At 46.3% G+C, this 23,678-nt stretch overlaps 1 long non-coding RNA gene across 1 annotated transcript; it reads right to left on the bottom strand.

Moving 5' to 3' along the window:
* Positions 1-17,148: 17,148 nt before the first annotated feature.
* On the bottom strand, positions 17,149-22,298 carry LOC111770225 (uncharacterized). The gene is made up of 4 exons (XR_011431376.1): positions 22,084-22,298; positions 21,423-21,600; positions 20,985-21,100; positions 17,149-20,391 (listed from the first exon to the last, which is right to left on the bottom strand). It is a non-coding gene; the product is annotated as an uncharacterized lncRNA (long non-coding RNA).
* Positions 22,299-23,678: the final 1,380 nt, after the last annotated feature.

Here is a 23,678-nt window from a genome sequence, read left to right as displayed (position 1 = left end):
TGGACTGATACTGTGTGAGCCAGCACTCAGAGGTTAAACAGCAGAGAACTGATTGTATAAAATGAGTTCCAGATTTAGGATGAAAGCTCAGTTGATACATCCCAGGCTCCATTCCCTGGGAAAATAAAGAGAAAAAGGTGAATCTCATCTGGTGGTGCTGGAGAAAGTGCCCTCAGAGAGAGACAATCATGCAGGGAGGGGACTGGGGGCGGGGCAAGGCAGTTGTTACCATGACATTCCCAGCTTGCAGTTCCAAATCCAGAGCAGATGGAGAGTGTTAGGTTGCATTTCTGAGGCAGATTATAAATGGCACTAATCAGCTTGAGGTAGCCTTGGCATTTCCTGAAGGCTCCGTGGCAGCCTCCTGGAGGGACATTCAACATTCCACTGCAGAGAGCTGTAGCAGACCCTGCTGTTCGGGGCAATTAAAATTAAAAGGCAAGACTGGTAGAGTGGATTAAAAAGACCCATGACCCAACTGTGTGCTGTTTATGAGAAATGCCTTCAAATTCAACAACATAGGTAGGTTGCAAATAAAAGGATGGAAAAAGATATACCATGAGCATACAAATGGGAAAAAAAAAGCCTGAGTGGCTATACCGATATTCAATAATGCGGACTCCAGAGCAAAGAAGATAACTAAAGTCAAAGACGGACATTACATAAAGAATCAACCCACCAGGAAGACATTACCATCCTAAACGTGCATGCAGAAAACAACAGAGCCTCAAAATAGGTGAAGCAAAAACTGATAGAGCTGGAAGGAAAATCAGACAAAGCCACAGTTATGGTTGGGAACTTCAATACCCACCTCTCATCAACTAATAGAAACACTGGAGAGGAAATCAGCTGGATATAGATATGAACAACACAACCTACCAACAGGATGCAATTGGCATATATACAACACTCCACCCAACAGCAGCAGAATACACGTTTTTTTTTCAAGTGCCTATGAATATTCATAAAGATAGACCATATCCTGGACCAAAAACAGATATCAAAAAATTAAAAAGATTTGAAATGATGCAGAGTGTATTATAAGAACATAATGGAATCAAGCTGGAAATCAGTAACACAGAGACCAAAGGAAAATCCCTAAACACGTGGAGATTAAAACAAGTGTTTCTGAATAATACATGGAGTAAAGAGGAAGTCTGAAAGGAAATGAAAAAGAATGTAGAACTGAATGATGAATGAAAATGAAAATACAGTGTATGAAAATATGTGGGATGTTGCTAAAACAGTGTTGAGAGGAAAATTTATAGCACTACATGCTTACATTAGAAAAGAGAAAAGGTCTCACATCATAAATCTAAGTTCGTACCTCAAGAAACTGAAAAAGAAGAGCAAAACAAACTGAGAGCAAGCAGAAGGGAAGAAATGATAAAGTCCAGACAGAAGTCAATGAAACTGAAAATAGGAAAACAGTAGAGAAAACTAATAAAACTAAAAGTTGGTTCTTAAAAAAAAAAATCAATAAAATTGGTAAACCTCCAGCAAAAATTTTCACCAATATCAGGAATGAAATGAGACTATTACTACAGATTCTGCAACAATTAAGAGGATTATAAGAATAATAAGGAAATAATATGAATAACTTTATGTTATGAGTATAATTTGTAAATTTTAGTATTTAGAAGAACTGGACCAATTTCTTGAAAACCTAAAGCTGCCAAAGCTCAACCAAGATGATATAGATAATCTGTATAGTCCTACAACGAGTAAGTAAATTGAATTCATAGTTGAAAGGCTCCTGAAAAAGAAATCTCCAGGCCCATGTGCTTTTACTGGAGAATTCTACCAAATACTCAAAGATGAATGAATTAACACCACTTTAATACAATTGCTCCCAGAAAATAGAAGGGGAGAATACACTTCCTAATTCGTTTGATTAGGTCAGTATTGTTCTGATACCCAAATCAGAGAATGACAATTCAAAAATGAAAATCTGCAAAACCGTCTCTCTCATGAATGTACCTCACCAAAACATTAGCAAACCAAGTACAACAATGTATGAAAGAAATTACACTCTATGATCAAGTGTTATTTATTCCAGGTATGCAAGGCTGGTTCAACATTCTAAAATAAATATAATTCACCCTATCAACAAGGTGAAGCAGAAAAATCACATGATCAAATCAGTTGACACAAAAAAGGTATTTCACAAAATGCAACACTTATTTGTGATAAAAGCTCTTTTCTAGCAATATTGGACTAGAGAGGAACCATCTCAAATGGATAAAGAACATTTACAAAAAACCTCCTGTCAACCCCATGCCTCATGGGGAAAGACTGAATGCTCTCTCCCCAAGACTGGGAGCGAGGCGAGCGTGTCCACTCTTACTACCCTTATTCGTTCTAGTCCTGAAGTAAAAGACACCACAAAAGGCAAAGAAAAGAAGTTAAAGGCAAAATAATTGTAAAGGAAGAAATAAAATTACCTCCGTTTACAGGTGACGTGATTATCTATGTAGACAATCCAAAAGAATCTACAAAAGAACTTCTAGAATTAAGGAATTCTGCAACGTGTGGGATGCAAGGTTAACATTGCGAAACTCAACTGCCTTTTTATATAATGAAAATGAAGATGCAGAAACCACAATTTAAAAATAAAACACCATTATAATCACTGAAAAAAGTGAAGTATTTGGTTATAAATGGAATAAAATACGTATAGAACTTGTATACTGAAAACTGTAAAATGCTGATGAAATCAAGACAATCTAAATCAATGAAAAAAATACTCTTTCATGAATTGGAAGACTCAACATAGTAAAGATGCCAATTCTCCTTAAACTAATTATAGGTTTAATGAAATTCTCATCAAAATCCCAGCAAGGTTTCTCACAGACATAGATCGGAACAGCATTATCATCTAACTTGACCTAATTGGCATTTTAGAACACGAGGCTCAAAAGTACTGGAATACACCGTATTTTCAAATGCGTGTGGATAATTTACCACATTCTCGGCCATAAAAGTCTCAAATTTAAAAGGAATTAAATCACATAAAGAGGGTTCTCGCACCATAATGCAATTAAATTAAAAACTAATAACAAAAATATATCTGTAAACCCCTCAAATAGGTGGAAACTAAACAAAACACTTCTAGTGTGGGTCAAAGAAGAAGTCAAAAGGGAAATTAGAAAGTATTTTGAAGTGAATTAAAATGAAAACGAGCCATATTGAGATTTTTTGGATGAAGCAGCACAGTGCCTGGAAGGAATTTATAGCTCTGATTTCTGTATTAGAAAGAAGATCTCAAGTCAAAGGTCTAAATTTCTACCTTAAGAAAGTAGAAAAAGAAGAACAAATTAAGTGGAAGAAAGAAGATAAAAACAGAAATCAATGAGATAGGAAACAGAAATAGTAGAGAAAAATCAAACAAACTACAGCTGGTTCTTAGAGAAGATCAATACAATTGATAACTTAATAGTCTGAATGATCAGGAAAAAAAAGAGAAAAGACAAAAATTACAAAGAGCAGAAATTAAAGGGGAACTGTCACTAAGACCCTACGGACATTAAGAGGATGATAACAGAATACAATGAACAACTTTATGCCAATAAATTCAATAATGCGGATGAAATGGACAAATTCCTTGAAGAACACAAACAAGTGAAGTTCATTCAAAAAGTAATAGGTAACTTCAATAACTCTGTGACTGTCAAAAAAAAAAAACACAACAGAATTTGTAGTTAAAGCTTTCTCACAAATAAAACTTTAAGCCAACATGGCTTCACTTCCCAATTTTAGTAAACATTCAAGGAAGAAACAATGTCAATTCCACACAAACTCTTCCAGAGAATGAAAGAGAGGGAACACTTCCTGATTCATTCTATGAGGAAAGTATTACCCGATACCTAAAGTAGACAAAGATATTACAAGATAACTACAGACTAATATTCCTCATAAACATAGAGATAAAAATACTTAATACAATTTTAGGAAAGACAAGACAAAGGAAAAAGAGAATACCTCATGGAATACAAAGCTGGTGAATGCTTAAAAATAATCGGTGCAATTTAGCACATAGGCAGACTCAGAAAGGAAACGCATATGATCATCTGAATCAATGCAGAAAAAGCATTTGCTAAAACCGCAAATCCATTCTTGATTTTTAAAAGTGTGGAAACTTCTTTGACCAAAAGGGCATCTACAAAAGACATACAGAGTACATCGTGCTTGATGGTGAGAGATGGGATCCCTTCTCCCCAGGACCAGCATCAAGGTGAGGATGTTCGCTCCCACTACTCTTATTCTCCATTATACTGGAGAACCTAGCCAGTACAAGAAGGTAAGAAAAAAAAAAGCACTAAAATAACATAGATTGGAAGGGAAGAAATAGAACTGTCTCTATAAGCAGCTGACGTGACTGTCTATATAGAAAATTCCAAAGAATCTGCAAAAAAATGATGAGCACCAGGGAGTTTAGCGCAGTTGCAGGATATAAGGTCAATATACAAAAGCGAATGGTATTTCTATGTAGTTGCAATGTACAACTGGAAGTTGATAAGTAAAATATTATCATGTACAATTGTATAAAAAATCATGTAAAAATCTAATAAAATATATGTCATATCCAGATGTTGAAACTGCAAGTCACTAATGAAAGAAATGTTTAAAAGTCTTAAATAAATGGAGAGCTATACGATGTTCATGGATTGGCTTACTCAATATGGTTGAACTGTCAGTAAACAATCTGATCTTATGAACTTATTTCAAAATGGTCAATAGCATTAAACAAAAGGGAAATGGAAATTTAAAACTATAAAGAGAAATTAGACAATGGTAAGCATTGAAAAGTTGTGGAACCATGGAAACTGTCACTTACTACTGACACGGCTGTATAGTTGGTACAACCAACATGCAAAACTGTTGTTGGTCAAATTTACTACAGCAGAAACTAAAAAGTTAGTTCTGACCTTGTAATTTTACTCCTAGATGTAAACCCACCAGAATGGCGTGTGCCAAAATACGTGTGTGGAAACCTTAATGGCAGTATGATCCCTAACAAACCTAAAGTAGAAGCACTCAAGTATCTATCAACACTAATATTGTAAATAAAGTGTGGTGCATTCATACAATGAAAATAAACCTGTAGCCGTGTGCGACAATGTGAATGCATCCATAAACACAAATCTGAATGAAAAAAGCCAGGCCCCAAAGAATGCATATTATATGATTATACAAAGTTCTTTATTAGGCCAAGCTAGTCTTTAGTGTTAGATGTCACGATAATATTTAACTTTGGGGAGGAGGGTGTCGATCAGAAGTGGGCATGAGGGAGTATTCCTGGGAGCTGAGGATTTTCTATTTCTTGACCTGGGTGGTAGCTACAAGGATATGATCATTTTGTGATGATTCATTAGGAATTTATTTTCCTGAACAGATACTATAAAGCGGGAAATAGGCCACAAGCTATGAGAAAATATATGGCATACCTATAACCAACAAAAAATTAGAATCCCAAGATTATAATGAACTCTTGAAAATAAATAACAAAAAGAAAAAACGTCAAAATGGGTGAATAGGCATTTTCCAAAAAAAAAAAAAAAAAAAAAAGAGCGAGAGAGATGTTTCATCCACAAATATATGGAAAGATCCGGCACTTGGTTAGTCATAAATAAAATACAAATTTTAAAACCACAATGCAGTACCATCACATAACTACTAGATTGATAAAAACGAAAAAGTCAGGAGACACTGAGCATGAGAGAGCTGTGGGACATTGGGACACTGGGAACTCAGACACTGCTCAAGGTACAATGAATTCCTGCAACTACTTGGAAAATCATTTGGTGTTACCTAGTAAAGTTGAACACCTAGTTAGTATGCAGCCCAGTGATTTCATCCCAAAGAACACATTCTAGAAAAACTCTTACATATTTATAACAGGAGACATGTTCCTACCAGCACAGTTACGTCAAAAACCTGATACAGCCCAAATGCCCATCAATGTTACAACAGATCCATAGGGCACAGAGGGAAGAGGAACACCCAAGTAAAACTTGCAGGATGCTGACATCGAAGGAACGGAGGCGAGCAGCAGGGCAGCAATAACCCAGAAACGCTGATGTGCGCCGCGATGAAACATGCAACGTGAAAAATAAGAAAAGGAAGACCAAGGACTCAGAGAGATGGAAGCACAAACACAAAAAAATTCAGACGTAGGCGGTAACATTCAAAAAGCTGTTTATTAAATTGCACTAAAAAGTTATAGGAAGCCAGGACATTTGAGGGTGGAGTACCAACATAGTTGATTTGGAAGTCTGCATGAAAGATTTATCTATTCTCCCCGATTTATTTATTTATTCATTCGTTTACTTATATCACTATGGGGCCACGGATATTTATTTTAAACTCTGAGTTATAATCCAACACTATTTATTTTCTTGCTCAGATTTTTCTGGCTTTAGCCATTGGGGGGCTCTTTAAATTTGCTGCTGTGACATATTTGACCATGATGGGGTTTTGTTCATTTGTTTTGAGCATTTCCTTATTCTCTGACACTGTAAGATACTCCAGGCTCATCTTGTATTTTTCCTGCCCCAATTCTAGAATCATCCATTTCTCCAAGGAGTCCTGATTTTTTTTTCTTTTTTAGGAAGATTAGGCTGAACTAACATCTGCTGCCAATCCTCCTCTTTTTGCTGAGGAAGACTGGCCCCTAGCTAACATCCATTCCCATCTTCCTCTACTTTATATGTGGGATGCCTGCCACAGCATGGTTTGAGAAGCTGTGCATAGGTCGCACCCAGGATCCAAACTGGTGAACCCCGGGCCACCAAAGCGGAACATGTGAACTTAACCACTGTGCAACTGGGCCGGCCCCGGTGTCCTGATTTTTTTTTTTAATTGGAGATTGGTATTGGAAATCAAGATTTGGTCACTGATATGCTCATTGTTAAGGGATGTCATTGCTCCTGGGCTCCCTCAGCTGACAGAGCAAAGAAATATATATGTGTATACTAGCCCAGGTATGTCCTTATCTATAAGCATTTCTATATATAACAATCTGTATCCATGTTAAGCTAACATGAGTTCATACTGAGGTCTCCAACTCTCATCCTTTACCACCTGGACCACTCTAGCCTCCTGCCCTTGCTTACCTGTAACTCCAGTGATGAGAAAGCTGCCCCCCACCATCCTTGATTGTTCAATTGCAATATACAAGTGTAGTAAAGTCAGAATTGTCAAGCCACATTCCCATGGAAAACAACTTCATAACTAGGGTACAGCAATTATGGACGGTTTCTCTGGCCTTTAGTCTTATAGGCTCCACTTACTTCCAAAGTTACTTAAGTCTGCACCTTTTTCTCTCAAGCTCTTCAGAGAAGTAGTTTCGTATTTCTGTAATACAGTTAGATTGTCTTTGTCATATTCTCATTCCATCCTGGGATACTCCCAACTGCCTAATGATTTTTTAAAAACTTTTCATACATTAAGCTTCGTTCTTTGTGCTATAAAGTTCCGTAGGTTTTGACAAGTGCGTAATGTGATGTCTGTCACTGCAGAATTATGCAGAATAGCTTCACCACTTAAAAATTCCCTGTGCTCACATATTCGAACCTCTGTCTCCCCTCGGATCCTTGTCAGTTACTGATTTTTTTTGTCATCTTCATAGTTATGCCTTTTCCAGAATTTCGTACAACTGAAATCTTGCAGCATGTAGCTTTTTCAGATTGATACTTTTCATTTAGAAATATGCATTTTAGAGTCATCTGTATCTTTTTGCAACTTAATAGCTCATTTATTTTTATCACCAAATAATATCCCATTTTATGGATGTGCTACAATTTGTTTATCTATTCACCTATTGAAGGATATCTTGATTGCTTCCAGCTTTGATGATGGTGAATAAATATTCACGTGCAAGTTTTGGGTAGACATAGAGTTTCAAGTCAGTTGCATAAATACCTAGGAGCATGATTTCTGGGTTGTACTGTAAGAGCCTCAAAACTATAAAAGAAAAATGATAGAACTGAAAGGAGAAATAGACATATCCACAGTTATGGTTGGGGACTTAAGCACTCCTCTCTCAGCAATTGATAGAACTATTAGAAAATTAGCAAGAGTGTAGAAGATCTGAACAGCAGAATCAACCAGCAGAATCTAATTGGTGTATACATAAAAATCCATACACAACAGCATAATACATATTTCATTCAAGCGCTCATGGAACATTTGCCAAGACAGGCCATATACCAGGCCCTAAAACAAATATCAACACATTTTTTGTGTGTGTGTGAGAAAGATTGGCCCTGAGGTAACATCTGTTGCCAATCTTCTTCTATTCTACGTGGGATGCCACCACAGCATGGCTTGACTAAGGGTGCTAGGTCTGTGCCCAGGATCTGAACCCGTGAACCCCCAGCCACCAAAGCACTTGGACCCAACCACTCTGCCACTGGGCTGGCGCTGACAAATTTTTAAAAGTTGAAATCATAGAGTGTGTTTTCTGACCACAATAGAATCAAATTAGAGATCAATAACAGACAGACATGAAAATCTCTAAATACTTGGAAATGAAGCAACACACTTCTAAATAATCTATGAGTAAAAGAGTAAGTCTCAAAGGAAATTTTAAAAAATATCTAACTGAATGATGAATGAAAATGAAAATACAACATATCAAACCTGTGTAGAATGCAACCAAAGAAGTACTGAGAGGGAAATTTATAGCAATAAATGCCTACCATTAGAAATGAGAAAAGATCTGAAAGTTATAATGTAAGTTCCTACTTCAAGAAACTAAAAAAAACAAAAAATAATAGCAAAAAGAACCCAAAGCAAGCAGAAAGAAGAAAACAATAAACTTACTTTGAAATTGAAAATAGGAAAACAATAAAGAAAATCAATGAAACAAAATCTGGCTCCTTGAAAAATCAATAAAATTGACAAATCTCTAGCAAGATTAACAAAAATAAAAAGAGAGAAGACATAAATCATCAACGTCAGGAATGAAATATGATATGTCACTACAGATTCTGCAGTCATTAAAAAAAAGAACAATGTGAACAAATTTATGCTTATAAATTTAACAACTTAAAAGAAATGAATCAGTTCCTCAAAAACCACAGCTACTAAAACTCAACTGAGATGAAATAGTCTGAGCAGTCCTATCACCACTAGGAAATTGAATTTGTAATTAAAAACCTCCTGGAAATAAAATCCTCCATTTAATGGTGGGTTTTCTGGAGCAAGGAGTCTTAGACCCTGATTGTAGCTTTTCCCACGTAAGTTAAGGAAATGGGGCTCTCAGTTTATCAAATTTTGCACTGACGAGTAAACTTCATTCATAAACCGAGTGATGGATGTCTACAGAGACGTGAAAGCCGTGCTTCACAGCCCCAGCTACAGTAACGTAATTTCCCTCCTGCCGTGAGTTCTTTCTGCTGTGTAAGTAGAATGTGCTATTTTTAATTTCTTTTCGTTCACAATGATAATTTGCAGATCTCATTTCCCACTGCCTTAACTCTACACACGACCCTTCTCTAACCTCCTCTTCAGGCAGAATTAATTGCTGCCTTATCCAGGTCTCCAGAGCACTGAACACACGGTGTGGGAATGTTTGCAGGACATCCTTACTTTCCTCCGAGGTCCTGGTGTCAAAGGGACAATGTCTTAGTCACAGGCCTTCGCAGCCCTCCTGCTGGCCCAATGTCTGGGACATAGCAGGCACTCTGCAATTTTTACTGACTTGAAATCCGAGTCAGGAAAATTGCTCAGGAATAAAGCCCTGAGAATGGAAAGCGGCATCGTCTCATGATTTTTATCAAGTTGGCTTCAGATTGGCAACAGAGCTCAGATGAACATCCAGGCTTTTTCAAGAGCAATCTGGGTGAAGGATGCCAATCTCCATCACAGCAAAAAAGTTAGTTCTGAGACATCAGTGAAAGGTTTTGTAAGCAGAATTATCCCTAGGGGATGAAAGTGATTTGTTTTGTGGGAATTACAACTGCTGAGTTTATGGTAAAATCGTACTCATCTCTGCACAGAAAACCCCACCTTAATGTCTCTAAAATAATATACTTTATGGGTAGAAAATGAGTGAATTGTGAGTTTGGTATTGAAATATCAATCCAGCTGTATTTATTGATTTCCAAATAACTTGGGGGGTTATATACGGCCATGCACACAACTACTCACTGGTTGCTTAAGTGTCACGCACTTATTTGGCGGAGCTCCATTTTCATTCAAAAAGCTAAATTTGCTTCAACAACTAGACGATCTGGCAGGAAGGTCTCTTTTGGGGGTTGAATTATTTAATCATCAGCTCTCGATCTTTTTCTACTTTAATGCCCCAAAAGCATATGGTGGCTCCAAACAGCAAGCTTGAGTCCCCACTGCTTGATTTTCCGTGGGGTCCATGAGGAAGCCAGGAGGGAGGTGTGGGGAGGGCTGTGGGCGGGCTGGTGGAGCCGTGTGCAAGCAGAGAAATCCTCTTCCGTTCCTCTGAGCTCCACGTTGCCTTCCCCCACGGCGGTGGGGGGGGGGGGTCTTTCTTTTGCTTCTCTCTCTTCAATGTCGTTACTACCCCAGTTCTACATTCTTCGCATAGATAAAGACTTGCAGAAGAAACAGAAATAAATAAATGTGATCCTTTTGAAGAATTTTTCCTCTTGAAATAATAATTTTTTGGTCACTTACAAAAAGAGATGACAACTTCCTGCTGAGCCTTTCGTGAGTATGACTCAGCAGGCCCTTGGCCAGTTTGCATGTTTGTTTAATTTCCATCTCAAGAGAGCCAAGGAGTAAAGCCTTGGCCCCATATTTATTGCAACAAAGATTTCTTGCTTGATGAACATTCTTGGCAAGAGGCCTTCCTACTTTAAAAGGCTGTATGTAATCCCTGATGGCTATCAGCTTATCACTGTAAAGCCAGAGAGGACTGAAGATAGTGAATGAGAGGGGAGGGCTGGACAGAAACCTGCAGGAGCGAGGCGTCCTTCTCCAGGGGGGCTCCGTGGAAAGCAGAGCCCTGGGCGGCCGCAGCACGGGCCCATCACCGCGATCTGGAGCAGGGTGAGCGGGCACCTGCCTCACTGGTCAGTCCCTCACTGGTCAGTCCCTCACTGGTCAGTCCTTCTGACACTGGGCTGGGGTGGGTCCCTGGCCCTCTGATACTGGAACCAGGAGTAAGAGAAAAGACAACAAAGGAGGTGAATGTGGCGCACATTCCAGAAGAAGCACCAAGTTCTACAGGAGTCTGAGGGAGACCACTTTCTGGGTGGGAATAGTGCGGATCTGTGGAAGAGGTGGCATTCATACTGGGCCACTGGCTTCTAACAGAGAGGTGAGGGAATGTCCAGGTGGAAGGCCCCAGTGCACCAAGGTGTCTGCCACGGGCGTTGAGTCCTTAAGCACAGATGACTCACTCAAGGCATATTTTATAGGAAGGTGGCAACTGCTGATTAATATATTACTTCCTTTGTTCTTGATGTTATTAACGCATTAGTCCTCACAGCTCCCCAGCCTCCCTCCTTTTCTCCCCACCCTCCTTCCGTCCTTCCATCCTTCCATTCCTCTCCACGTCGTCTCCTTCCTCCCTCCTTCCTGACTTGGTAGTCAAGTGCAGGGGGTGGAGGTGGAGGAGGGAGATGATGAGGGAAGGACACTCCGAGGAGGAAACATCTAAGCCCAGGTCTGGGGGATTGGAAGGAACCAGCCAGGAGTGAGGTGCGGGGGACAGAGGTGTGGGGAGGGCTGTGGGCGGGCTGGAGGAGCTGTGTGCAAGCAGAGAAATCCTCTTCCATTCCTCTGAGGTCCACGTTGCCCTCCCCCACGGGGGGGGGGGGGCGGGTCTTTCTTTTGCTTCTCTCTCTTCAATGTCGTTACTACCCCAGTTCCATGCCAAGGCACGGAAAGGCAGCCGCCAGCTATATCACAGAAAGCAAATGAGGAGAGATGGGTGAGGGCAGAGGTGGGCCAGGCCCAGGTGAACCGTCTGGGGGTCCCCGGCTGAATGCTGACAAGAAAGGCAGAACCGAGGCGAGTCCAGGGGCCAGGAGGCAAGGTGAGCAGAGAAAGGGAGAAGCTGGATTGGCGGGTGGGCCGTCGTGTCTGGGCTGCCCCTCGCTAGGCTCTGCGTCTAGATCTTGGATGAGAAGAGGAGGGTGACGGTCAGCATCGTGGTCACCCATCCTTTCCCATAAGCGCAGCTCAGGCAAGTGGAGTGCTTTCTGCAGCACCGAGGCCCACTGCCTTCGGACAGTGAACACTGTTTCTAGCGTCTTAGCGAATTTGCTGGGGCTGCCGTAACACGGTGCACAGACGGGTGGCTTGAACAACAGACGTGAAGTTTCTCACAGTCCTGGAGGCTGGAAGTCCGAGATCAGGGTGTCAGCAGGGTTGGTTCCTTCTGAGGCCTCCCTCCTGGGCATGTAGATGCCGTGTCCTCCCTGTGTCCTCACAGGGTCATCCCTCTGTGTGTCTGTGTCCTGATCTCCTCTTATGACACTGGTTGCGTTGGATTAGGGCCCATCCTATCAACCTCACCTAAACTTAATGACTTCTTTGGAGATCCAATCTCTAAACACAGTCCCATTCTGAGGTCTGGGGGTTCAGATGTGAATTTTAAGGGGATACAGCTCAGCCCACAACGGTGTCAAGTTCGCTGGCATAGATTCCCTGCTTTCTGAAGTTGCTTTGGTTTCTCTGCTGCAAAGCAGAGAGCCGGAGGGTGGGGTCCCAGAGGATTACCCCCAGGCCACGACGTCTCATGGACTTCCCCAGCTGCATATGGAAACTGCACTGGACTGGGGCCTGCTGTTTTCTCCTTTTTAAAACCAGAATGTCTACCATGGCTCCCCCATGCCTGTCCCACCACTGAGATTTAGGAGCAGATAGCTTGTCTGCTGGTCGCAAGTCCACAGATGGAGAGAAACCGGGCCTCAGGAGAGCTCCTCCTGGGGCCTTGTTCACGACTGCCCTGGGGATTTAAAGGAGGAGATTTCAGTCTCTGAGTTGCTGCTGTAATGGGGTGGGAGGGGACCTGTGTGGTCACAGGGTGGGGTGGACATATTTTTCATGTGAGAGGAACCTGGATCTTGGGGACCAGTGGGTGGACTTCGGGGGGGCAGAATTTTGGCCCCCATGAACTCTCTCGGTGTTCCACCCGTTATGTCACATGGCCAGAGGACTGTGCAGATGGAATTCAGGTTGGTAATTAGCCGACCTGAAGAAAGGGAGATATCCTGGATGGCCCGGGAGGGACCCTTGTACCCATGTAGTCACAGGAGCCCAGAGGAGGAAATCAAAGGGATCTGAAGCATGAGGAGGACTCGATGGCCCATTGCTGGCTGGACGATGGAGGGGCCACGTGGAGAGAGTGGAGGAAGCTAATTCTTTGAGTGAGCGGTGGGCTTGGAAGAGGAACCCCAGGGGGCAAACCCAGCTGGCCCTTGAGTTTAGCCGGTTGAGACCCTGAGCAGAGGACGTGGCTGTGCTGTGCCAGGCTGCGGACCTACAGGACTGAGCGATGGCGAGGTGGTGTTGGGAGCCGGTGAGGTGGTGGTGATCCGTTACGATGCAGACCAAGATCAGAAGACATGGTAGGGTGGGCTCGATGAGGGGGCGCTGCACGTGCAGGTGGAATCCACAGTGGAAGGTGTGTGGCGTCACCACCCTGGAGAAGAAAACGGTGTCCTGATGGCCACAGGCAGCTTGGAGGGAGAAGCAGAAAGAGTGAAGCCACCCGATTGGCCCACGGGACAGAAGGATGCATCACGGCTTTCTGAAATGAAATGTAGGTAATATCGGTCTAATTTTTTTAAAGTCTTACATTTATGTATCTTAAGAATACAGGATAACATAGCCTATAAAATTGAAATCTTCAACAAGGAGTTAAAAAGAGGATAAACAAATGGCTGAGTCAGGGGACAGGAAGAAACATCACAAAAATATCCCTCTGTTTCTCTCACACACATTATTTGTTTAATCAGTCCTACCATGGAGTCCTACTAATTGCCACTGTTAACTAGTCCTATTGCAGTTTGGTATAAATAATAACATTTCTGTAACAGAACAACAAAAAATACAAAATAATATACGGTTTCAAGTAAATACCTATATTTCATATTATGTTGAAGTCATAAGCTATGTGAGGAACTATTTATTGTATGTTATATCATTATGGGTCTTTTGGTCTGATAAGGCTGTGTCTGGGGGTTTCTGTCTAAAAAGTCAGTCACCCTACTCGAGAGTGAACTCTGAGCACCGTGAGAGCAGGAGGAGGCGCGTGCAGGGAGTTGCCCGGCTCTGCGTCGAAGCCGGAGCCCAGGGAGGAGGTTTCTGAGCAGACAGGACCCAGGGCTCCGAGGGCGCCTCACAGGGCTGCTGTGGGATGGACCAATGTACCTCGTATTTGCTCCCTGCCAGATGGGGGCAGAACTATGAGAGCAGAGTACTCCACACAACAGCCTCGTGCCATTAGGAAAGAATAAAAGCTGCAGAAGCCAGATTATTTGCAAGAAATAAAAACATTGCAGTTAATGAATAGGAAGCCAAAGAACTACGCTTTCTTGCTTGTATAACAAAGGAGTGCTCATAACCTTCATTCCTGTAGAAAGACGTGGGGAGGTGAAAACTCGCTGTAGGAAAAAATGTCAAAACCTTTCTTGAGGAATAAACAGGTCTCGAAGAAGCCTAAGGGAAAGGTTTGCATTTCTTAATGGTGGATTTCTCTTGTGCAAACATCGTGCATGCAAGGAAGCCATTTAAAAAGAAAGAATTGAAAGAAAGAAACAAGGGTGGGTACCATTGCTTGGCAATAAGTAAACTGGAAATGGCCTGGTGGCTGACAAAGGCATGTGTGTGCATGTAAACACTCACACCCGTGGAGCGAGGATGGGCCAGTTAATGACGTCGGAGGGGCAAGAGAGAATGGCAAGAGCCTGGGGACCCAGATGTCGGTCAGCAGGGATAAATAGGCCCTCCCCAGGAGGGAACTCAACACAGCCATTAAGCACTGAAGGAGCAGCTTTGGTGGCCGAGTGAAGACTTCACTCCCTCTCATCTGCTGTTGGACATCACCCCAAAGCATTCAGAAGAAGCGGAAAAGCCGAGGCCACCCCTTGAAAGCAGGGGACAGACTCCTTCCGTGTGGGTCTCTCATGGTGGCACTGGGGCAGGTTCCTAGTGTGTCCCGGCTGGGCAGTGTCCCCATGGTGCATGGTGAAGGACACTGGAGTGAATCTGAATGTCACCTGGGACACTTGCCACACTGCTGGGCCCTGCCTGCCCCATGTGGCCAAGGAGGGACCCAGGTGACCTGAGGGCCTGGCGGGGCATAGGGGAAGACAGGAGCTGAGCTGTGTGAAGCCACATGTCCTGCGTGTGCCTCTAAAGAGTGGCTGTGTGTTATGACACGTATAACATGTGTATACACTAACGTATAAACTCCACGCACGCATGCGTGTATGTGTAAACGTTAAGCCCAATAGCTCACTGGCCGTGTCACATGTATTGACTTTCTGTTTTACCCCCCTTTCCATTGGACTCACTTTATCTTCCACTCACTTGCCACCATTCACGGGGCGGGCATCCTTGCTGCTAAATAGGAGGACACGCCACTCCCTGTGCAGTGGCACGAAAAAAGAGAATGCACCAGGCTGGGTCAGAGCAGAGGAAGGTGTGAAAACTGGGAACATCTCATAGTTAGAAAACAACAAGTGGGCAGGAAACAAGAGCCGTGGGTGCAGAGGAGCGTGTCAGGAAGAAAGGGCACGAGGAAGGCGTCTGTGTGCACGGGGTCAGGCCAAGGCCAGCTGGTGTGCGGCCTGTCAGGATCCAGTGCTATACTGGGTGGTGGTTCTGACTCCTCCTTCCATGTGGTCACCTGTGGCAGGTGAGTGTGCACGTGTGTGTGTGCGTCACACTACAGATAATGAAACACCATGAAAAATCCTTGGGCTTTTTGATTCAAGAAATTATTTTTATGGTAATGGTACAGAAGGGAAGTCTCTACTTTTATAGAGTATTCTTATGGACAACTTTTTCTTTTCCTTTTCTTCTTCCTGGAGATTTTGGTGCAAGACTAACATACGTGATGCCTTAGCCGTGGATCCCCACTTTCCTACTCCACAAAGAGCTGAATTTCACTGGCTGAGTCTCCTCCGAGCCAGACCCCTGCTCTGTGCCCTCTGCACGGATGGCGCTCACGTCCCCTCTCCTGGGAGGGCGCCAGCCAGGCGCCCTGATCGTGCTCCCCCAGGTGTCTGAGTCTCTAGCTCAGGGTTTTAGGATGTCTTCTAATTTCTCCACAGCAAACCCCAAGCCCTTGTGTGCTGTTTCATCATCTCTTCCCTAGTGTTGGGGGCCAGAGCCCTCAGAGCCTGACATGGTGAGATTTGGGTCGCTGCGCAGAAAGTCTTGAGCACAGAAGGGCAAATCCCAGGAGGAAATCCGAGACCGGAAGGGAGGGTTATGAGCAGCCAAAAAGGCCAGAAGGCCGAGCTCAACCGGATGGACGGCCACTTCCTGTCTCAGAACTTCCTTCAGGCTCCCCAGCCTGGCCAGCTGAGCCTGGAGGAGCTGGAGGAAGAACGCTGGCCGGGGTCAGGGGCCGGGTCAGGGGCTGGGCTGTGGGCCCGGCTGTGGGCCTGGCGAGCCACTCACCAGTGGGACCCCGGGCCTCACAGGCCTTGTCGTCACGTCTGTGACAGAGGGAGGTGGTGTGTGTGTAAGAACAGTGTGTGGGGAAGTGAGTGTGTATATATGTGTGAGTGCAAGAGTATGTGTGTAAGTAAGACTAAGAGTGTGAGAGAGTGTCTATATAGGTGAGAGTGGGTGTGTGAGAGTGATGTATGTCTGTGTGAGTGAGTGTGTGAGAATGTGTTTAAGTGAGAGTGTGCATCTAACTGTATGTGCACACAAGGGTGTGTGGTGTGTGTGAGAGTATGAGTGTGTAAGAATGTATAAGTGTGTGAGTATGCATGCATGTGTGGACTTGTATCAAAGAGTGTGTTTGTGTGTGAGTGTATAATTGTGTTTGTGTGCATGTGTGAGAGTGTCTGTGTGTACGTGTATGAGTGTGCATGTGTGCACACGTGTCTGGGAGCGTGTGTGGTGTGTAAGTGTATATATAGAAATATGTATATATTTAAAATGTAAAGACTTTAAAAAAACACAACCAAAGTGCCATTATCCCACCTAAAACACTTCATTAAAATTCCTTAAAACCACCTATATGTAGTCAGTGTTCAGATTTCCCCAGTTGTCTCGTGAGTGGCACTTTCCCAGTTTGTTGAGTCAAAATCTAGACGGGGTTCTTCTCCGGCGCATCGGAAGGTCACTCTCGCTCGCTCTCTGCGTGTTGTCAGTCTAGTCACAGTTCGCCCGTCCTCTCGAGGTTTTCTCTGTCTGAGTCCCGCTTCTTCTAGACTTTGCCTCCAGACCTCACTTATCCCGTCCCTCTGTCCGATGTTTCCTGAGAATTAGCAGCTTAGTCCTCCAGGCTCAGACGTTTGTCAGGAGCAGCTCGTGGGGACGGCGTCCTCCTGGTGAGAGTACACGCCGTCTGCTTGTGTCTTGGTGGCTTGAGGGTGTTGAGAACCGATTCCGGGTGGAACAGCGCTCTCGGTGCCCCGGCCCACGTCTGAGATAACCCTCTGCGCTTGGCAGGCTCCGGGGCTCAGAGAGGGGCAGCAATGCTTGTCGTTTTTAAAGGAACTTCAGCTCCTGGAGGGAGGCCTCCATCCGTGGCCCACCCTGGGCAGGGCTCGGGGGCGATGAAGCGTCTCCTGCCCGTCTCCCCTCTCGTGGCTCGGGACCGGCGATGACGGCGCGGCCCGTCCTCCTTGTGACCTGTCCTGTGGGCTAGCAGCTGGAGGCGGCAGGTCTGTGGATGACCCTGCTGCACGGAGCCCGGGACTCCCTTTATTTCGGCATCTGCTTTGTCCCAACGTGTAGTGATGCAGCACCTCCCAGGTGCTGCGGTGAGATCTTAGGAGCTCTCGTTTGCCGGGGAGAAAAGACTCTGCAGCCCGTGGGCTGAAGCTGGGTTGGCCAAGGACAAAATTGCCAGACAAGTCACAGGGGACCTTATCTTGGATGTTTTCTGAAGGAAGAGAAGAAATGAGGACAGACGGAAACTGTGTGCGTCAGATTGAGATAGGGGACAGCTGAGGGGCAAGGGCAGCAGAGAGACACAAACAAAAAGGGAATAAAATAAGATAACTATCCAAAACCCTTTTTGGCCTATTTTCTTGTGTGTGGGAAAGATGCAGCAAGTGGGGCCTGCAGGACAATACGGGGACTGAAGGCGGGGGGCAGTGCCCACGCATGTGTCGTGGAGCAGATCAGGTCTGACGGCTGCTCACGGTACACCCCCCCACCTTCCTGTCCCTCTTCCTATCGTCATGTGGATACATCAGAGAGCTGCCTGGGAGACAGGAGCATCTCCAGGGACCAGGTAGATGGCCGGGCTGCCCGTGATCTTAGACGGCAAGTTAAGCACATGCCTGTGTCATCGTGGGACTAAACAGCTCTGGACGGTAGAGGCGATCCTAGAATCTGCGAGGGTGAAGAGGAGTGCGGTGAGGAGCCGAGAGAGGGCAGGGAGGGTGGGGGAGAGCACGGCCTTTGCTGTGTGGTGCGCAAGACGAGCCCTCTTTCCTCCTCCTGACGAGATGCTCCGTGGGTACCGGTTACCTGCTCATCATGTTGGGTTGGCTCACTGTTGTTCTGAGGAAGTTGCTTGTTTGGATCTGGATTCACTGTGGGCATTAGAGGGGTGGGAAGAGGCCAGCTGTGTGGTCACAGAGGGACAAGTACGCAAAGAGGCACTGACGGGCACTGACAATGGACAATGGTGTTTCCGCGTGGATGGTCTTCGCTTCCATCAACAGCTGTGTCACGGGAGGATGGCTGCACAGCGAGCCTAATTGCGGATTCCTGGCACTTCTGTGTTTTGTATCTTCCAGATTAGACTTGGGAACAAAGTGGTGAATATGAATGCAACCGACGGCTCTGCTGACACAGCAGATAATGGCTTGAAGGGTGAAAACTCCAGACCAGGTCTGCGACCAGCCTTTCACAGCAGAGAGACGGCTCTGAAGCTTGGGAGCAGCCAGGTTGTCAGCTGTCTGACGCGGCCGATGGATGGGAGGCGGAGGGCAAACTTCGACAGACTTCTCCCCTCCTTACTTTCCCTCATTCTTTTTTTCTCTCCCAACAGGAGGTTGGATGTGCTTGAGATTTCTGCAAAAGAAGAGGGGGGATGGGCAGCTTACATGTGGGGGCTCTCCCGTCATGTCTCAGTCCTGCCCTGCACAGCGGTGTCTCCTTCGGGCTTTTCCTCACTCAGGAAGATGTTTGTTGAGTGGCTTCTACTGTCACTACTAAAAGCGGAAGGTGCCGCGGGCACCACCCTCTGAGGTGAACTGTCAGTGAGCCCTCTGCATTGGGAGAGCGGGCAGGGCTGCCCCGTTCCCTTGACCCCGACCTCTTTGCACTGGGAGTGGCTGGGGGGAGAGGCTTCCCTGCCCGTGGCGGAGGGGGGGATTCTGTTTCAATCACCTCTTCTCCACTCGTTGCTGAGGGAGGGATTGCCACCCTAGAGTTAGGGGGATGATCCTGCTGGACAGATGGACAGCAGTGTATTACTCACGTGTGCTCTCGGCCTGGGGGAGGAGGACACGGCACACTGCACAGGACCACACGGGGGTGCCCTCGGGAACAGCGTGAGCCAGCAGGGCTGTGGGCAGTGGCCGTTGCGGTAAGGAGGGTGGGGTGCCCTGGTTCCAGTGGGAGAGTGTGACTGGCCGTGTGAACGGTTCTGCGGGTGGGCAGGAAACTAAACCCGCAGCTCAGGGATGAGCAGGAGCTGCCTCCGGACCATCTGACAAGAGGCTGTTTGGGGGGACCTTCGGGTGGAGCAGAGTGCCGAGGGGGACTTGCAGGTGCACTGTTGCAGGCTCTCCCGACTCTACCAAGTGTCCAGGCAGCACACACTCTTGAACCGCGGTTCTAAGCCCTGTGCCCTGAAACGGGATGCTCCAAGAAGTCACTGGTAGGGACAGGAGGGCCTACCAGGAGGGGAGCAGACAGCTCGCCTACCTGCAGACTTGCAGCTGAGTCCCGCTGCCCTGCCTGAGCTGCCAGGGTGCAGACAGGAGACCCTGGGGGCCTGAGTGCCGTCCCCGGGCAGCTCCACAGCTCACTCACAAGGTGCAGAAGAGGCCCCAGGGGGTCCTACAACTTCACTCGAATGGGCACGGAGGTCCCAGAACATCACAGGCTGCCCAGGTGGTCGAAGCAAGTAGTCGTTCAGCCACTCCAGAACAGGATGGATGGGGGAGTGCCGGTCCTCGAAGACTGAGGGGGGAGGCTGGGGGGACCATGGCTCGTGTCTTAGGGGCTCCATGCAGATCCTAGTAACAGAGACTGGAATGCAACAGCTCAAGTTATGGATTTTGTTTTTCTCTTACCTAACTCGAGGTTGTCCAGGGGTAGTTGTCCAGGTGATAGCATAGCACAAGGTGGCCGAGCCACTGCCGTGGTCCTTGTTCTCTCCAGGAAGGAGGGGAGGACAAAGGCCAGAGGGCAAAGGCTACCTGCCAGGAGACAGTCTGGAAACCTCCTCTTACATCTCCTTGGTCAGACTTAGACATGGCCACTCTTATCTGCAAGCAAGCTGGAAAATACTGTTCCAGGTTGGGCACGACGCCAACAAAACTGGGGTTTCTGTCGTTCAGGAAGTAGGGGGACAAGTGAGAGCCCCGCTGGGGGAAGACTTGCTGCTCAGGGCGCTCAGAGAAACAGGACGTGGCAGCGAGGAGAACGTCCCTTCTCCCTCCACCAGCCCTGCGGGGTCCCTGCAGGCAGCCTGGGGGTGCAGGACCACGGAGCGAGGGATCCTCGGGGGACCTGGGTACAGGAATCGACCTCTGTCCCAGACAGAGAAAGGGAGGCGAGGATGGCCATCTCAGAGCCTAGAGTGACACCCCTCCTCTTCCATGGTCTTGGGAATGACTCACGGGGTGAAGCCACTGATGGAAGAACAAGCCAACAGGAGCATGGGCCAATTGCACAACCCGCAGACTTCCAGAAGACCAGGGAACAAATGGCCCCACAAAGCCCTGGAGACCAGTGCCTGGAAACACAGACAGTGGTGGTTTTCACACCGACCTCAAAGTGACCAAATTGAGAGTCATGATTAGACGAGAAATGGCGAGTCTAATTCGCACACTACTGGACACCTCCACTTCTTGCCTGTGGGTACGGCAACAGGGTTTTGCAGGCTGAGCTCAGCTGGAGGTGGTACTCAGGGCAGCCTGCGCTCTGATTTCTGAGTATAATATTGTGTGGCTGTTTCTGCTGAACCTCAGAACACACCTTTGCAATGAGACAGCACACGTGTGTTTCGCACGACACTAGAAATACCGGCAGCTTGGGGGCGAGGAGAGATACACCACCTGGACATGTATCGCGAAAAGAATTCCTGGGAGAATTCTCGAACATCAGTACAGCTGGAGATGTTGTACCATCCCTCATCCGAGCGGCTTCGCACCCAGCGTTCTGTCGGTGCTGGAGGGAAGCCCACAGCCTCCCCTGCTGTGCCGAGTGAAAGCTCCAGTCGAGATGAGCTGCACACTGGGAAAGACGGAAACGAGGTGCTCGGAAATCAAACTATAATAACGTGGAAAGCACAACTACAGTCTGCTCTTGCTCCTTACCTCTGGATCTTTCTCAAGAAGCAAAACAAAGAAAAAATCACCTACAAGGGAAATCAAGAAATGCAGCCCTGGTGTTGAGTGGTCCCACACACGGCCGTCCCCGAGAACGCTCTGCACGGCCGCTGTGAGCACGCGGGCAGCAGCCAGCTCCCACTCAGCCAGCCTGTGGAGGGGGCACTCCGGGCCACTGTGGCTCGTGTCCTCCCGGACTCACTGCCCTCCTGCTGCCAGCCCGCTCCGGGAGATGAGGGCAGACATGTGTGGGAGGGAAGGTGGACAAAGGAGAAACTGGGGTGTGCTGGAAAGGCCAGCCGTAAAAGTATTCCAAATATTTCTGAGCCCCATTTTTAACTTCCTGCTCAGTTCTCAACATTTGATACAGCTGTCAGTTTAGCCAAACCTCCTCCTCTGCTGGAGCCTGCCTCTTCTCCTGGGTGTTCATGGACACAGGAGCCGCCGTCCAGGCCGGCTGCCCCCTGACCGCACTCTTGGGAGACGCGCGAGTCTGTTGCCATGGATCACGCTTCCATCCAAACAGAACAACAGTAGCTCATTTATCTTCCCCAAGTTAATATGCGCGTCTGAACTATTGGAAAATCTCCAGACGTAAACCCAGTTGTGTGCGTTGATGTGCTTTCTCTCTTCCGCTCTCGATTTACCCTTTGCTCTGATCTCCTTTCAGGGGGGTCAAGCAAGTCTTTGGAAAGTCCAGAGAAGCCCTGCCCTTTATGCTGTCCACTTTCACATCCAAGTGACATTAGCTCGTGTCACTTCAGAAAAGGGGGGACTTCTTGGCAGATGCACGTCATTTGGATTCAGCTCGAGCTGAGTGCCAGGACACGATGTTTCGGGAAGGACAGTATTTTCCGCTAGGTTCTGGTTTTCCTCTCCAAAAGGACAAGTGCGGAGCTCAGATCTGTGACAGCGTGTCTTAGAAGCAGATGACGAATGGCCTGAAGCGCGGTTGCGCCCTGGCTCCATTTAACAATGGCAGGTCAACAGTGGAATGCAGAGACCCTGCCTACGCTTACCAAGAGTTTGCTTTCAGCATCAAAAAGGACTCCATGCAGTCAGTCCATAGGAGAGTTTCAAGACTTGCTGTGGTCTTCCTAGTAACCATTCAAAATTCTGTGCTTTTAATTCAAGCTGACAATAAAATGTCTCTCTTTGTGGGCTGCTTACGTTCTGCATCCAAGGAATTTCAGTGACATCAGCCAACGCTCTGATTCAGGCTTGCTTTTTCTCTTATCCAATGGGACACCTGTGCCCTTCAGAGGGTGGGAAAGTTGCTTGCTATTCAGAGAGCTGGTCAGCAAGTGAGGCTCGCCTTCTTCACCGCGTGTCGGGGAAGGCTGGAAAACACTTCCGATGTTTTGTTTTATGCTGTTTATGTTTGTTTCCCTTTTTCTCTCTTCTTTCTTTCCATCCAGGGCTTATCTCCCCCTCTTCACCAGACTCTCCTTGTCAAGGTCTTTCCTGACTTCCATTTTGCTAAGTCTGTTGTCCGGTTCTCGGCTGTTATCGGACTTGACCTGACACTCGGTTTGACGGGGCTGACAGCTCTTTGCTTGAATCTCCTCTCCTCTTCGTCTCCACGCACAGCAGCCCCTGGCTCTCCTGTCTCTTGTGTGGTCTCCTGAGCTGTGTGCATGCATCTCCTGACCTCTGAATACTGGCATGTTCCAAAGCTGGCCTCATTCCTTTCTTTTTCTCCTCTATCTGCGCTCACTCCCTAGTTGCGTCTGTCTAGTCTCACGGTGTTTAACACCAACTGCATCTATATCTCCCAATCTAAATGCGTCTCTGTGTCTCCAACCCAGTACCTCCCACACTGCCTACTCTCCGTTTGGAAGTCTGACAGCATCTCAAACTCAGCCATCCGGACAGAGCCCGCCTGTCAAGCTGACTACCTCGAGGTGCTCCTGTCTCAGGAAGCAGCCGTCCATCCTCAGCCCATCCTGAGGCAACAAATACCAAGTCTTGTCTTGTCTCACA

Source organism: Equus caballus, chromosome 23 (assembly GCF_041296265.1).
Source record: "Equus caballus isolate H_3958 breed thoroughbred chromosome 23, TB-T2T, whole genome shotgun sequence".
NCBI classification, from domain to species: Eukaryota; Metazoa; Chordata; class Mammalia; order Perissodactyla; family Equidae; genus Equus; species Equus caballus.
This window is presented reverse-complemented; position numbering and strand designations above follow the sequence as displayed.